The 15,544-nt window shown below is 44.1% G+C and overlaps 1 protein-coding gene and 1 long non-coding RNA gene across 2 annotated transcripts in view; one reads left to right on the top strand and one right to left on the bottom strand.

Moving 5' to 3' along the window:
* The window catches only part of LOC137344522 (uncharacterized), a 58,965-nt gene extending 45,124 nt beyond the window's left edge, over window positions 1–13,841 (bottom strand). The window contains exon 1 of the long non-coding RNA XR_010968373.1: window positions 13,720–13,841. This is a non-coding gene — a long non-coding RNA (uncharacterized lncRNA). The remainder of the gene's footprint in view (window positions 1–13,719) is intronic.
* Window positions 5,256–15,544, top strand: part of LOC137344519 (acidic mammalian chitinase-like) — a 179,126-nt gene continuing 168,837 nt past the window's right edge. Inside the window, exon 1 of the mRNA XM_068007554.1 lies at window positions 5,256–5,339. The gene's annotated coding sequence lies outside the window, so the exon portion shown is untranslated. The remainder of the gene's footprint in view (window positions 5,340–15,544) is intronic.

The following is a 15,544-nucleotide window of genomic DNA, read 5'->3' as shown; positions in this document are numbered from 1 at the left end:
ACATCTGCAAGCTTTGCAGAACATAGAATGATTTCCACAGGCAGTGGGTGAGGGAAAGACTGTTATACCTTTTAAGGGAAGAGTAAATTTACATTTGAAGCTAAAAAAAAAGTACAGAGCTATGGGGAGAGAACAGGGCAGTAAGCTTAGTTTAGGATTACTCTAGCAAAGAGCTAGTACAGACATGAAGGGTCGCATGGCCTTCTGTGTTGTAAACTTCTAATGAGTCTATGGAAAATCCTGGGGTTGGAAAACTCATTAAACCCTGGACATTTTCTGGTAAAAAGAAGTGAAATGGTGCCCTCGTTAGTGTGTTTTTTGTTGCTAAAGTGTTAATGTTTTGTTACTATAAAAACAGTACATTCTTCTGCAAACTTCATGGGGCGTTTAATGTTACAAGTATTGCAGCAGAGTCATGGAGAGAAAACACTGCCAAATCCTTTGGTAAATAAACTGAAAATATAACCATATCATTACAAACTCTTCAAAATATTTAAGGCAAAACAAAAGGGTAGCTGAAACAGAAAAAGGTGGTTAAATCCTGAAGCAGTATGTGTGAGATTTATAAAATATAATTTTGTGCAACTAGAATGAAAGTGGAACAAACTGAAATATATGTGGTACAAATACTACCAAAAATTGCACTGTTGAAAGTTACTCTGTCCGTCAGAGGTTGTTTTGTTCAGTGTAGGATAGTCCCTCTTTAAAATAGTCCCATACAACTGATCATTCACCCAGTTAGGGGGCTGGTGATGTGTTTGCATCTTTCCACAGCAGTCAGCAAAATCATTCATTAAAGAAGCTGGCTGGCTGAAAAGAAATGGTGGAGTTGTTATTGTTGCTGCTGCACCTGTATGCAAAACGGGGCCTCCGGCTGCCAGAAAATAAGCTGTGGGGGTGCGAGGCCTGCGGGCTGCTAAACTCGTTACTGTACACCGAGCTTCAAGGGGCTTAATGCTTCCTGTTAGCTAAAGGTGGCTTGTATCATCACCACATTTCAATGGAAACAATCTGTGAGTGTGTTTTGGCAGGGGGATAGCATGGGGGAGGGAGTCGCAGCTCGAGACAGACAATAGTCAGCCCTCTCTGAAAAGCACTCCAGTACTCAAAAAGCTTTAAAAGTCAGCTAAGTATCTAAAGCGTATACATATTTTTAAGATTGTGGTCATCTCATGATGGGTACAAGTATGAATTTTTTTTTGAATAAAGAAACTAGTATGAATGTTGCTAATAACTGACGTACACACAAAACCTGAAGATGTTGAAGGGAGCTTTCCTCTGTGCGTTATGTGTAACAAAACTGTAAACCTGTTTATTAAGATGGGGTTTCTCAGATGCAGGGCACAGAGGAAATCTTCCTTAGTCGTTTCCATTGTTCACGAGGGAAACACTTTAAATACAAATGCAGTGAATTCCACTTTAAAGCATCAACTTTTCTCTACTTGCATTTTGCTTCAATAGGGCTGTTAATAACTTGTCAGTTTCCATTCTCGCCTATTACCACTTTTTATTTTACAAATTTCTACTTCATATCTACACGCTTACAATCAATCCAGCTTCCCTACACAGGTCACATCCAAGTGTTAATAACACCAGACTAACTACAGCTGCCTCCTCTACTTACTTTCCTACATCCTTTTTCCTCATTTACTTATTTTCATTTTATAAATTAAGAAGTGTATATTATTTTTCTCCTCTTCCTCTTTCTTGGCTTCGTTGTTTGATGCACCTGGCTCGAAACTGAGATTAATATCCTTGCCTAACCAAAATCTATTAACGGTTACGGAACCAAGGCGGGTAGATGGAGGTAATAACTGACGCACGTACAAATCCTGAAGACGTAGGAGGGAGATTTCCTCTGTGCATTATGTGTAACAAAACTGAGGGTAGATGGAGATCAGCCATGATCTAATTGAATGGCGGAACAGGCTCGAGGGGCTGAATGGCCTACGCCCGCTCCTATGGCAGATGAATTCATAACCTGTTCCTAGGTATCTGCTATTATTGGCTGGTGCACAGAGTATGAAAGCAGCCCAGTGTGACTCCAAGCCTTCCAACTAAGAACAATTTTTATGAGGGCAACGACTTAACCAAGTGTTTGTTAACAGAGCAAGGAATAGCCAAGTTGGCTAAGATTCAGAAGCTGCACTAGACCCCCACAGCCTTTGGGTTGTCATAAACCCTACATTATTGAGTTCTGAAGAATGGTCTGCACTTGGAACGTTAACTTGTCTGTTCTCTCCGTGGATGCCAATTGACCCGCTGAATGTTTCCAGCATTTTCTGTGATTTTCTCTTCCAGATTTCCAACATTTGTAGCATTTTGCTTTTTGCCTTCATTTGGTCTGTTTGATACAAAATATAATTAAGTAACGTGATAAGTATATATGTATATTAAAAAATTCCAGCCGATTATTCAGAAATGAGGATAAACTGTATTCTGTGCCTGATTTCCCTCCTCCAATATTTGTAGGGAAATGGTCAGACCCTCTGCTCTCTGCATCTCCATAAGGTGGAGATGCCGGTGATGGACTGGGGTGGACAAATGTAAGGAATCTTACAACACCAGGTTATAGTCCAACAGTTTCATTTGAAAATCACAAGCTTTCGGAGGCTTTCTCCTTCGTCAGATGAGTGTGCGAGCTTAACTGCAGGACCTCGTTATCGTTTTTTTTTTGTTCCGTTTCCCGCCCGGCAGCCGGACTAATGGACAGCCTGGCTGGCGGGCGGGAGGATAAGCCAGCAGCAGAGTTCCACGGCCGGGGACCCTTGGAGACGATCCCCGGCAATCAGGAGGGAGGAGGGAGAGGCCATTGGGGCTGGGGTGGGAAGTCGGTAAATGTGGCAGGGGGATGAGAGAGGCTGCAATTGGTGGTGGGGGAGAGGCCGAAGGCTTCCTTGAGGGGTCTGGGGGGAGCACTCCTGCTCATCCTAGCCCACAAGGAGTGCTGGGAAAGGCAGTTACTTTGTGGAGTCGGCAGCTCCCACCTCCCTTTCACTGCTGGGTTTCCCGACCATTGGAAAACCCGCACGGCAGCAGTGAATTTAAATTGGGCTCCCAATTGCAGTGTGGGGGGCCTGATTTAAATATGTTAATAAAGTGACCCACCCTTGACGACGGGACACTTGGAACATATGATATCTGCCGCTGTTTAAAAGGGGGAGGGCGCGTGCGTTCCCCATATTTAAGTCTTTAAACCCCCGTCTCCAACCCTTTCCTGCCCATAGAGGAAGAGTTAATATCAAAGCCAATGTTTCTCCTTTTCCCCCATCTTGGTATTGTATTTAATTTGCCTCCGTGCAATGTTTTCCTCACTTTAATAAGTTGGTGAGTCCCTAAAGGTTGCTGTTAATAATCTCAGCCATATACTCTCTCCCCTAAATTCACAATCGTAAATCTTTTCATTGAGCTAGGTATTAAACACTGATAGTTGCTCAGGGAGCTTATCAAGTGATTACCTGACCAGGTAGGTCCAAGGTTCAATCAATTCTCTGCATTGATCTTAGGTGGGGTGGCAACAGGGGAACTAAAATTGACGTCAATGCTCTCTGGATTAAGAAGATGAGATCAGCCAGAATTCTCAAGTCTGATTGCCATCCATCAGCCTTTGCTGGAAATACGTGTGTGCAGACATTAGGTGAGGAACTGATCTCATACACAACTGGAAGCCTGATGACCCTCACTATCCATACCCACACATGACAATGACCCACGGGATGAGGTACCAGAGGTCAACCAACCTCATCCAGGATTCAACACTTTCAGGAGCGGAAAACAGACAACGAAATTGGGATTAAAACAAGAAAGAAAAATATCTCTTGAGCTTGTTAGTATCAGACTATCCGTTGTGACTCCTGTGGAGATGGAGGAGCTCCTCCTGGCTTCACAGGGTGGGTTTTTAAATACATTTTTTTTTACTTACCTGGAGTTGGCGACCACAGTGGGTGCTGAAGAATGCTGAACGGGGCAGGCCTGACGCATGCCCTGATCGTCGCCATCAGATTCCTCGATGTAGTCCATCAAGAGGCAATTGGCGCCGAACCGACCTAACTAAGGGGCCCAATGGCAGTTTTAGCCCCCGCTAATTTACCAGTGAGACCAATGCCCGCACGGATTGGGCGCAGGCCGTCCCACTGCTAAACTGGTATACTCTGCGCCCGGCAAACGGGTGAAACATATACTAGTTTCTACCCCAGAGTATTCAAAGTGTACCCTGTGATTATATTGTTTAACTTTCTGAAATTGGCAGTTCCACCAAGTTGCCATTTTTGTGCTTGTGTAAGTGGGGGGTGTGTATATGGACTGTCTCCGATTACCTTTGTCCTGATTAGATTAGGCTCCAAACACTTTATTTTGTGAAAGGTGATAACAGAGCCAGGGACAGCTGCAGTTTAGAAAAAACCCAGCCCCAGACTGTGAGACAGGCAGTGGGAGGGGGGGTGGGGGGGAGGGAGGGAGTGGGGGGAGAGTGGCGGGGTGGGCATGCTCACAATTAAAGCTTTGTCCCTGATCACACAAAGTAGCTACAGCTTCCAAACTTTTACAAACAGTGCAAGGCCTCCTTCATAAAGGGAATTAATTTGCTGTCCTGTGAAGCTTCTATTCTGCCCAGATATGCCTGGAAGCCAATCAGGAGCAGGGACAATATAAACACCCACCCTGGAACCAGGCACAACTGAACAGCTGGGGTGCAAAGGTCGGGGGTGGGTCTGATGAATGATAGGAGGAGGACCCTGAGGCCTACACGACTCACCAAAGAACAGACACTTACTTTTAAAGACACAGAACCGTTTTTCCACAGACTGGGTAATATAGCAGTTCAAAAAAAGCTCAGGTATTAGCAGACAGGTTTTAACGGCAATTTTATACCAGAATAAATCAAGTATAGTGTTCATGTTTGGAGTAAGTTTGTTTGGGTTAAACCACTCTCCCCAACACTGTCTTCATGCAGAATTTCTCAACAATTCAGCTAATCAGCTTTAATGCAGAGCGTACGGATATAAAGGTTTTAGTTCAGAGTTCAGATTTCCGGCAGTTTTGTCCAGATTTTAGACAACATTCCTCAAAAGATTTTGAAAATTAATTGTTTGCAGAATTATTTTACAATAATAAAACAAGAAGTTACAAATTACAGGAAACCAAGCAACAGAAATGAACAAGCTTCGAATCTGAAGAGGAAAAGTGCCAAACATGTAACTATTAACTACCAACGGTCATGGGGCAATCAGTGTAAATTTGGATTCTGAGCTTTATCAGCCTTCGGTCTGGAGTGCTGCAGAACTACACAAGGCACCAAATTTCTAAAAAGTTTTTTGTTGAATTAAGGTATTCGGATCTAGGTAAGAGGTGCTACATGTGCTTTAGGGATTAGGGGATATTTTAAATATAATGGTGTTTTATTCAGTAGGTATGTTCTGATTATGAAGTATGAATATTTTTAGGTAGGTGTTAATAGGCATTGATCAATTCAAAAACTAAATAGATACATGGATGAGAAAGAGAATATGTTCCTGGGAGAAAAATATTTTGTAAAAGAAGGCCCCCGTGCATGTCCTGTCATCTCCAACGTCTGGCTTTAAATCTGGACCAGAAGAAGGTCTTACTTTTTTTCTGGAGGACTGGGTAATATGATGAATTCAAAGAAAAATGGCTCAATAAAAATCCATGTGCCATCTCTCTGTGCAGAAGAAGTCCATCTGTGATCAGCATCCCCATCAAACACGGTCAGCCTAATGTATTTGACGCTGAGCTAATCGTTGTCTAGGAACCTAGGTCAGGCTCTGAGGAATGGCATTACTTGCAAGTTATAGGTCGCAACAGAACTCAAAATCACCACCCACTTCTTCATTTAGTGCTCGCTAAAATGGCAGACCTGTTGCTAGAGTAACTGGGTATTCTCTAGGTACACTAGTAAGCTGTTCTAGTCATTCTAATAACCAGTCTCAAGCAATGCTGCAGGCCAGGGGCTAATTAGCACCATTTTAGTCTATAAGGATTTTCATTAAAGTGTAAAGCTATTAAGCTGGAGTTCCACGGATCATATGAAGCAGGAGCTGGGAACAGCAGAAAAACTTTAGCGGTGTAAGATTGGTACAAATTTCAGTTTAGGGCTGTGCACAAGCTGCCCAATATCTAACTATGTAATCACTGAGGCAGGCTAATGAATTGCTTATTGCTTTCAGTCTTTGTGGAAACAATTCTAATGCCTAGTACATTAACATTTTAACTACCTTTCATTTTTTTTAAAAACTTGCATGAATACACTTTGCTTTAAAAACTCAGCATTTAAATGTTATTCTTTTCCAAATCCTTTCTGTGGAGAAATGGTCAAAACATTCCAAAAGGTGGTGACAATGCTTCCCTGAAGAATCAGCTTGGATCAGTTGGTAGCATTCTCCCTTCTGAGTCAGAAGCCCTAATATGAACCTGAGCAGATAATCCGGGCTGGCACAGGGCGGTACCAAGGGGGTGCTGCATTGTCAGAGGTGCAATTTTTTGGATGATACTTTAAGCTGAGGCCCTGTTTGTATCAACTGAGACATTTTTTTTTACATGGTTCAAATACATTTAGTGATCAGCTTGTGATGAAAACAACTCTTGGAGCTCAGCTGTTTCCTGTGGTGCACCACTAACCTTTTGTTCAGTTTTGCTGACAATCATCTGCAACGGTCAAGAAAAGAAACTGTTCTTTGGTCTGTTGCTATCCTCTTGCACAAATGTTTCTCTTTGACAGAGCCAGCACTCACCACCAGCTGAGTCATAGACTTCTCTGGAGTTGCTGTCTCTGCCAGTCCACTATCACCCAGCAGGATCCAAACTAAGTCTAAAAAGATGTTCTCTCTTTCTACTAGGCATTATTCTGCCACATCCAGAGACAGCTTCCATTTTTATTTCAACCTGGACTGGCCAGATTTAAAACAGATGATGTGCTGCGACGTTCAGAGGCTGCTTGTCTGACATCCAGTTTTGGATGAGCTTCAGTTTCCTCCAACTAAACATTGGGAAGACCGAAATTATCATCTTTGACTCCTCGTCACAGATTGTGTACCCTCACTGCCGACTCCAACCCCTCCCTGGCCACTGTCTGAGGCTGAACCAGACCGTTTGCACCTTCAGTGTCCTACTTTACACCGAACTGAGCGTCTGACCCGATATCCTCTCCATCACAAAGACTGCCTACTTCCACCTCCATAACATTACCCGCCTAAGCCCCTATCTCAGCACATTTGTAGATTTTGTTACCTCAAAACCTGACTGGTTCAATGTTCTCCTGGCCAGCCTTCCATTCTTCACCCTCAGCAAACTTCAGTTCATCCAAACGTCTGTTACTCAAATCTTATACCGCACCAAATCCTGCTCATCCATCACCGTCATCTTCATCCTTGTGTTTAAATCCCTCTACAACCTCACCTGTCCCTAACTCTGTGATGTCCTCCAGTGTTACAACCTCCACCCGCCCCCCCCACCCCTCAAACTCTTTCTTTCTCTGACTCTGGCATCTTGTGCATCCCCCCTCCACTTCACCCCACCTTCGGCAGCCATGCCTGCAGACACTTAGGTCCCACACTCTGCCTTTATGATCCTTCTTAAAATCCCAGCCTCTGACCAAGCTTTTGATCACACTTCCTTCTTTTTGGCTCGCTGTCCGTTTTTTCTTTACGCCTCTGTGAAGTGCTTCAGGGCATTTGTCTATGTTAAAAGCGCTAAATAAATGCAAGTTGTTGCTGTTTTACAGAGATCATGGGGGTGATTTCTGGAGGTAATTGCGGGTGCGTTGGGGGCAGGGGGGGCTCCAAAAATCACGGAAATCCCGTTCGGGTTCGGAAGCTGGCTCCAACCCGCCAATTTCCGAGTTTCCCTGGGACCCACCTGTGTGCGCGCGGGGGACACAAAAACGGAAGTCCCACTGGCCATTAAAATCAGCGGGATGACACTTAAAGAGCCAAATGTACCTCATTGAGGTACTCAAAGCACTTTACCTGTGACAGATGAAGTAATTGTAACGATTTTTAACTTACCCGGGTATGGGCCGGATCAGGGAACAAGAAATTAAATAAATTAAATAAAAAACCATAGACAGAAGTGAAAACATTAAATGAACCTATCTTTGCACCCAGCTCCGATGCCCGATGGCTCCAGCTCCGATGTCCCCTTCTTCACCCCCTCCCGATGACCCCCTGATCTTTCCCTCTCCACCACCCCCCCTTCGGTTTTCCAATCCAGCGCTGGATCTTCCATTCTCCTCCCCCCTCCCCCCACCCCCCCGTTCTTCCAGTCCAGCGCAGATGGCGTCTCGCTCTCTCTCTTTCTCGTTCCCCCGCCTCGCGTTGCAGCTCCTGACGGCAGCCAGCTTGTCAATCAGGCTGGCTGCTGGGCGCAAAACCTGGAGAGGACGTTAATCATCAGCAATCAACATGCGATTGCATCAGAAACGGTAAGTTTTGTTCATGCCGGGTTTGCCACGCAGACCTTCACCCCCCCACCACCCATTCCTCCCACCCTGCTGCCAACCCACCACCATTGTAAAGTCGAGCCTCATTTATTTGAATGGTCAAAATGGATGATGCCTCTATGCTTGCTCACATGGTGCTTGCTGTGTGTCACAATTAGTACACTCCACTAGTCTACACATCAAAAGTCGTGCAGAGATGGCAATCGGTGTCTTGATGATAATTTATTTCATACAGCAGAACGCACAAGCAATATAATGCTTTGCGTGTGTTAGTAAACCTCCAGTGTACGGGCACAATGGGGCACAATTTCCCCTGCTTTTCACCTGGAAAACACTTGAGTTCCAAAATACAAGGCAGAAGAAAAGTATAATTGTAAACAATTTTACAACACCAAGTTATAGTCCAGCAATTTTATTTTAAATTCACAAGCTTTCGGAGGCTTCCTCCTTCCTCAGGTGAACGATGTGAAAAAATTTTCACATCGTTCACCTGACGAAGGAGGAAGCCTCCAAAAGCTTGTGAATTTAAAATAAAATTGCTGGACTATAACTTGGTGTTGTAAAATTGTTTACAATTGTCAACCCCAGTCCATCACCGGCATCTCCACATCAGAAGAAAAGTAGGAAGACCTGCGACACCAGGTCTACACCCATTTTACGATTCCCAGGGATTTCCTGAGCATCCTCTGAGGGGGAGGTGTGCCTGTATCAGATGTAAACATAGAGCAGCCATATAGTTATTAACGGGACCGCCTGCCTCATTTATCTGATGGATCATCTGGTGTTGCCCATTTGGAGGGGCACCCTGAAGAAGCAGGCTTTAAGGGTTTGCATTCAGTCCCACACAGGTCATAGGATCTGAACAGGGACCTGCAGTAAGATTCTCAGAGCTCAAGTCCTACTGTTTGCTGTTTTTGAACTGCAGCCAGAAGGTCCTGGAGCTGACGGTCATTACCGCTGCTGCAACCTTCTCAGGCTTATAGGAGCAAGGCTTTGCCAGGGGGCAAGCTTGCATCTGAGATGTGTTGGGCATAGGTTAATGACCTGAATCAGCAACTGACCTGTGCCCAGGCATAGAGGGGAGAGGAAAACCAGGACCAATATATGTTAGTAAACTATAGTATGTAGATGAAAGTGCCAGGATTTTCTGTTTCTTTCCTCATCAACCCACAATTTTCCACCCATTAACTTTAATGGGCAAAAAAGTGTAGACTGGCGAGTGCAGAAGTGGAAAACTCTGGCCTATGTGGACTAATAAATCTGTGGTATGTGCAGGAGACACAACATGTGACAGTAAACCTATAGTTTGTGTATGAGACACAATGCTGTTGGATGCCAACGACAAAAGCATTCAAGTAACAGAAGCAAAGAATCACAAATATACAATATAAATCGTTGAACTAATGTTATTAATAATACTAATCTACAAACCAAAATGTATATAGCAACAGTAAACATCAATCAAACTCTGCGAATGACTATACGTTTCTAGGATTCCATTGCTCAGCTGCTAGATGCACTGTTTGGTATGGTACTGAGACGTACAGGCAAGGAACGTCTCTGTGTAATTTTTTGCCTATGCTACATTATCTGATCTCAGTCTGGATAAGAGTGAAGGTGGTACAACTGGTTTCAATATCCCTGAGCGAAGGAGGGAAAAACATAATCAGCCAGTGTTCCTGCTCCTGATCACTATCCAATCACTATCAATGAAAATGTACATAAATGGGCGTCAAGTGAGGATAAGATTGAGGATAATAGCACTGCTCGTTGCCTAGGCTTACATGGGAAGAATGGCCCAATTGGGTGAGGCACTGGCCAGTTGCCATTACACGTGGCATTGTATAATGGCATGAGTCAGCACCTTCAGAAGAGGTTGGGTGACCACTTGTACAGTTTTGACTTGGAGAGTCTGGCTTCAGGAGTAGCCGTCCAGTCACCGTGAGACTTGAAAACTGAACAGAAAAGTCCAGTTTTCAAATGATGGATTTTTAAAAAAAAAATAATGTGCGGCTTGGCAGCCGTGCCTTCAGCTGACTAGGCCCTAAGCTCCAGAATTCCCACCCTAAACCTTTCTGCCTCTCTACCTCTCTCTCCTCCTTTAAGACGCTCCTTAAAACCTACCTCTTTGACCAAGCTTTTGGTCGCCTGGTCCTCATATCTCCTATATGGCTCGGTGTCAAATTTGTTAGTTTGTCTGGGTATTCAGAAAGATGCCTCTCACCATTGTCTTGGAAAACCCTTTGATCTCTCTTGGTCTGCAAAAGGGACAGTTGTTTTGACACAGAATGAGAGGCTTTAAGAACAGAATATAGCCACCAAGAAAGGCAGTGAAGCTTTTAGAAATAAGACACTGCACAGTTAGTCAGTGCTGCTAGAAGGTTGGAAACGACAGGAGACTGCAGGTAGAGAGGTCCTATCCTGGGCTGTAGAATGGAATGCACAGATGTTATATATTTAAGTCAAGTAAGATGACCCACCAAAGACAGGGTAGTGTCACATATTCTTTATTTTGTATCAACACTCCGATATAAGTTGTACCGATTGAACTAAGTGACTTTTATCACACCTGCTGCACAGCATGTTTCACCTTACGGTGGAATAAAGCAGCTTGACGATTCAAACCAGACTTTGCCTCATCTAGTGTTAACTCTGTCTGCCATTGGAAACGTTGAAGAAATGCACATGCAAAAGATGTAGATGTCCAGTTCAGATTGCAGGGGATGTTATTGTTATGCTTTTGTCTAAGTAGATATAAGGTAGCATGAGCCAACTCCCATAAATGTAAGTGTGCAGTCTGCTTAAGAGGGTGATTGGCATTATTGAATCTGGCAGATGCAAATTTGTCCTCTTACCTGTAGGCGTACATAATTGGGCCCTGTTTCATGCATAAACCCATCCTACTTTAAATGCCTAGAGCCAATTTTATGATGAGAAAAATGTGGTTAACAGCAACAACTTGCATTTATATAGCGCTTAAATGTCCCACGGCTCTTCACAGGAGCGTTATCAGATAAAATTGAGACTAGAAAGAGGAGGGGAGAAAATGTGAGGAAAGTGGGGAAAAAATTAACTAATTGGCTAAATACCATAACTGCACAACGGAGGATATGAGGTGAATGTTCTTGTAATCCATGTGAACAATGTCCTAGATACACAGTCCATTGGAACAGTCACTCTAAAGAGTTAAAGCAATACTCCCAAGATAAGATGGTCCACAAGGTCCTACAGCAGCCTTATCCTTGACTGTTCAAGGAAAAAGCACGACCTTGCATTTATTTATTTATTTATCTTGTCACTTCTGAGGACAGGGGCTGGAACATAAGGTTTCTGTACTCATCCTTGGTTCTCATCATCTCCCTGTATTCCGCTGCAAGCAATAAGCATCGTGCCACCACTCTAACCTTACAAACACATAACATGGTGACATCAGTCCGATTGAAAATGGATCATTATGTCACTCATGGATGAGATTATAATGAACACAGTGACACACAGCTGTTCTGACTTTCCTTGCTCCCCAAACAATAAAGTGTTTGGCAAAACACCTTTTCATGAAGATTGGTTCCCCTTCAAAGTCCCGTCTGGGACTCCATGTCAACAGTAAATTTTGATACCTCCTGGGTATACTACCGAAGAGCCTTGGATCTGAAACACAATAAATTGTCTTATCACATGAGAACACTTTGGAAATGTCTGTGAAACGTGGGAAGATTGAGCAGGCTGAGGCTTTTTTTTCTCTAGGAAAGAGAAGACTAAGAGAAGACCTGTTAGATGTTTTTAAAATTATGAAGTGGTTCAATAGAGTGGACATGAATAAACTATTTTCACTTGTGGGTAAATCCCAACAAGGGGCCGTAAATATATTATGGCCAACCAACAGATCAAATAAAAATTTTGGGAGGAATTTCTTTACACAGACACTGGTGAGAACGTGGAACTCACTGACACATGGAAACAGCCCTAATCAACAGCATGCATTTATATAGCACCTTTAATGCAGTAAAACAACCCAAGGCACTTCTCAGGAACATTATCAGACAAAATTTGATACAGAGCCACGTAAGGAGATATCAGGACAGGTGACCAAAGCTCAGTCAAAGAGGTAGGTTTTAACGAGCGTCTTAAAGGAGGGGAGAGAGGCAGAGAGATTTAGGGAGGGCACTGACCAATTTCTACCTTATGGCCTTTAAAACCCTCCTGTTATCTGTTTTATTTCCTTGCTTTTTGGCAAGAAAGCAAATGATAGTAAACAGCCGAGTCAGGTTTAGGAATCATTAGAAAATGGTGGTACAGCAGGATCTACATAACAGTAACTTTATTGTGTTGAATTAGCTAATCTCAGTTGGGGAAGTGGTTGGTGCATCTCAATTGGCTGCAGGGCCCCTGGGTTAGAAAGGAAAAGCTGGTCAGGCTTCTTGCCCCTAAGTGCTATCCAGTGCCGTCTGCTAGATGTGTGTGTGTGTGGGAGAGGCCAGCATCAAACTTCACTGTGATGCTCTATGAGGTCGAATAGCCTATTAACACTCACTATCTAGCTCCGTACATGTATAATGGCAATCTGGATGAGGTACAGGAGGGCAGCTGATGCTGACAACATCACACTGAAAGGAAGGAGTCAAAGCCTTCAGGAGAGGGGGGGAAGAGAAAATGGGAGAGAATAAAGAGGCCCAGCTAAGACTACCTTCTTTCCAATTTTAATAGTGAATGAGATCCATCGCTGTCATTTTTACAATTCTCAAATATTCAGTTGTATGTGCAGGCAGGATCTGACACCCTCACTGTCTATAGTGGTGCGCTATCTTGACAGACACAAGGAACCAAGCAGAAGAGTGCCTTTAATTTGATTCCACATTTCCTCCTCCAGTAATGGGCAAATGGAACAACTTTGGCATGACTCACAAAAGCCAGGTTTCCTGCTGCATGGAAATGTAACACAACACTCAAATGATAATGCTCTTGTCTTATTAGAGGGGACTGCGAGACAAAGCTGTTGACTTGAAATAATTTGGATTGCCAGGAGTGGGAAGGGAGAATGCTCGAGCCAATCATGCATTTGATTCCAAACTTGCAATCCACGCAGGGAGACAAAAGTCGTCATTCATAGTCCTTCTGCCGTACTCAAAAGGGTTAGCGGTGTCACTCATTTGTTCTTCACTTTTATTTGCACATGGTGATGGGGGTTGGTTCGACTCAGGTCACTTTAGCCTGGACAAATCCCAAATGAATTACATGCTAAGCTTCCAACTAACAATTAAACAACTAACCTGTTGGAAAGCGTACAAAAGAACTCTGTCGTTTCTCACAGGCCTGGAACCCCCTGGAGACGCCGGGATGGAGCAGGATGTGTTTGTACTTGTTTCAGAAAATAAAACTCAGAGCACAGATGGCTGAGAGAGAATTTGCATAATTGTCCGCAGCACGTTATTGATAAACATCTGAGGTCGGTTCAGCCTGATATTATCACGTGTTCTGATCAGATGGATAGGGTAACATAAACCTGAACTATGCACCGCATACAGTAATAACTCATTAGACTAGCCAGCTGGTTTCAAAATCTCTTAAAGGGACAGTCCTTTTTCCAAATGTATTTTAGCAGTTTTTCAAATATATTCCAAATGAATTTAAGGAGGGAGTCTTGGCTGAGTCTGAACGCATAGTCGAGTCCCAAATCTGTGCCCATCTTTCCCGCAACTCCATATTTGAACCTCTTCAATCAGGTTTCTGCCCGAGCCACAGCCACAGCACTAAAATAGCCCTAATCAAAGTCACAAATGACACCCTCTGTGATTGTGACCATAGTGCATTATCCCTCCTCATCCTTCTCAATCTCTTTGCAGTCTTTGACACAGTTGACCACACCATCCTCCTCAACGCCTCTACTCCATTGTCCAGATGAATGGAACTGCCCTCTGCTCTTACCTATCCAGTCGTAGCCAGAGAATCTCCTGCAATGGATTCTTTTCTTGCCCCTGCACCGTTACCTCTGGGGTCTCCCAGGGATCTATCCTTGGCAGCCTCCTATTTTTTATTTACATTCTGCCCCTCAGTGACAACATCCGAAAACACAACGCCAGGTGTACGCTGACGACACCCAACTCTACCTCACCACCACCTCTCTCGACCCCCTTCACTGTTCTGTGTTGTCTGACTGCTTTTCCAACATCTAATCCTGGATCAGCCTCAATTTCCATGAAATTAAACATTGGGAAGATCAAAGCCATTGTTTTCACCCCTGCCATGAACTCCATTCCCTAGCACACCGATTTATTCCCCTCCCTGGCCACTCTGTCCCCTAGCACACCGATTCCAACCCCCTCCCTGGCCACTCTGTCCCCTAGCACACCGATTCCATCCCCCTCCCTGGCCACTCTGTCAGGCTGAACCAGACTGTTCGCAACCTCGGTGTCCTATTTGACTCTGAGCTGAGCTTTCGACCCTATATCCACTCAATCACAAAGACCGCCTACTTCCATCATAATATCGCCCGTCTCCCCCCCATCTCAGCTGATCTGCTGCTGAAACCCTGATTCATGCTTTTATTACCTCCAGCCTGAACTATTCCAATGCTCTCCTGGCCGGCCTTCCATCTTCCACCCTCCTTAAACTTGAGCTCATCCAAACTCTGTTGTCTGTATTCTAACTCACACCAAGTCCTGTTTACCCATCACCCCTGTGCTCACTGACCTACATTGGCTCTCTCACAAACACCTCAATTTTAAAATTCTCATCCTTGTGTTCAAATTCGTCCATGGCCTCGCCCATCCCTATCTCTGTAACCTCCTCCAGCCCTACAACCCTCCGTGAACTCTGCATTCCTCCAACTCTGAACTATTGTGTTTCTCCACTTCCTTTGCCCCACCATTGGCTGCCATGCCTTCAGCTGTCTAGACCCTAACATCTGGAATTCCCTTCCTGAACCTCTACGTCAGTCCAACTCTCTCTCCTCCTTTAAGATCCTCCTTAAAGCTTAACTCTTTGACTAAGCTTTTAATCACCTATCCTAATATCTCCCTTTTTGGCTTGGTATCAACCTCTGTTTTTATTACAGTCCTGTGAAGCACCTTGGGCGTTTTCCTCTGTTAAAGGCGC

Source organism: Heptranchias perlo, chromosome 27, assembly GCF_035084215.1.
Source record: "Heptranchias perlo isolate sHepPer1 chromosome 27, sHepPer1.hap1, whole genome shotgun sequence".
Classification (NCBI taxonomy): Eukaryota; Metazoa; Chordata; class Chondrichthyes; order Hexanchiformes; family Hexanchidae; genus Heptranchias; species Heptranchias perlo.
Note: the sequence above shows the minus strand (reverse complement) of the source record. Positions and strands in the feature narration are given on the sequence as shown.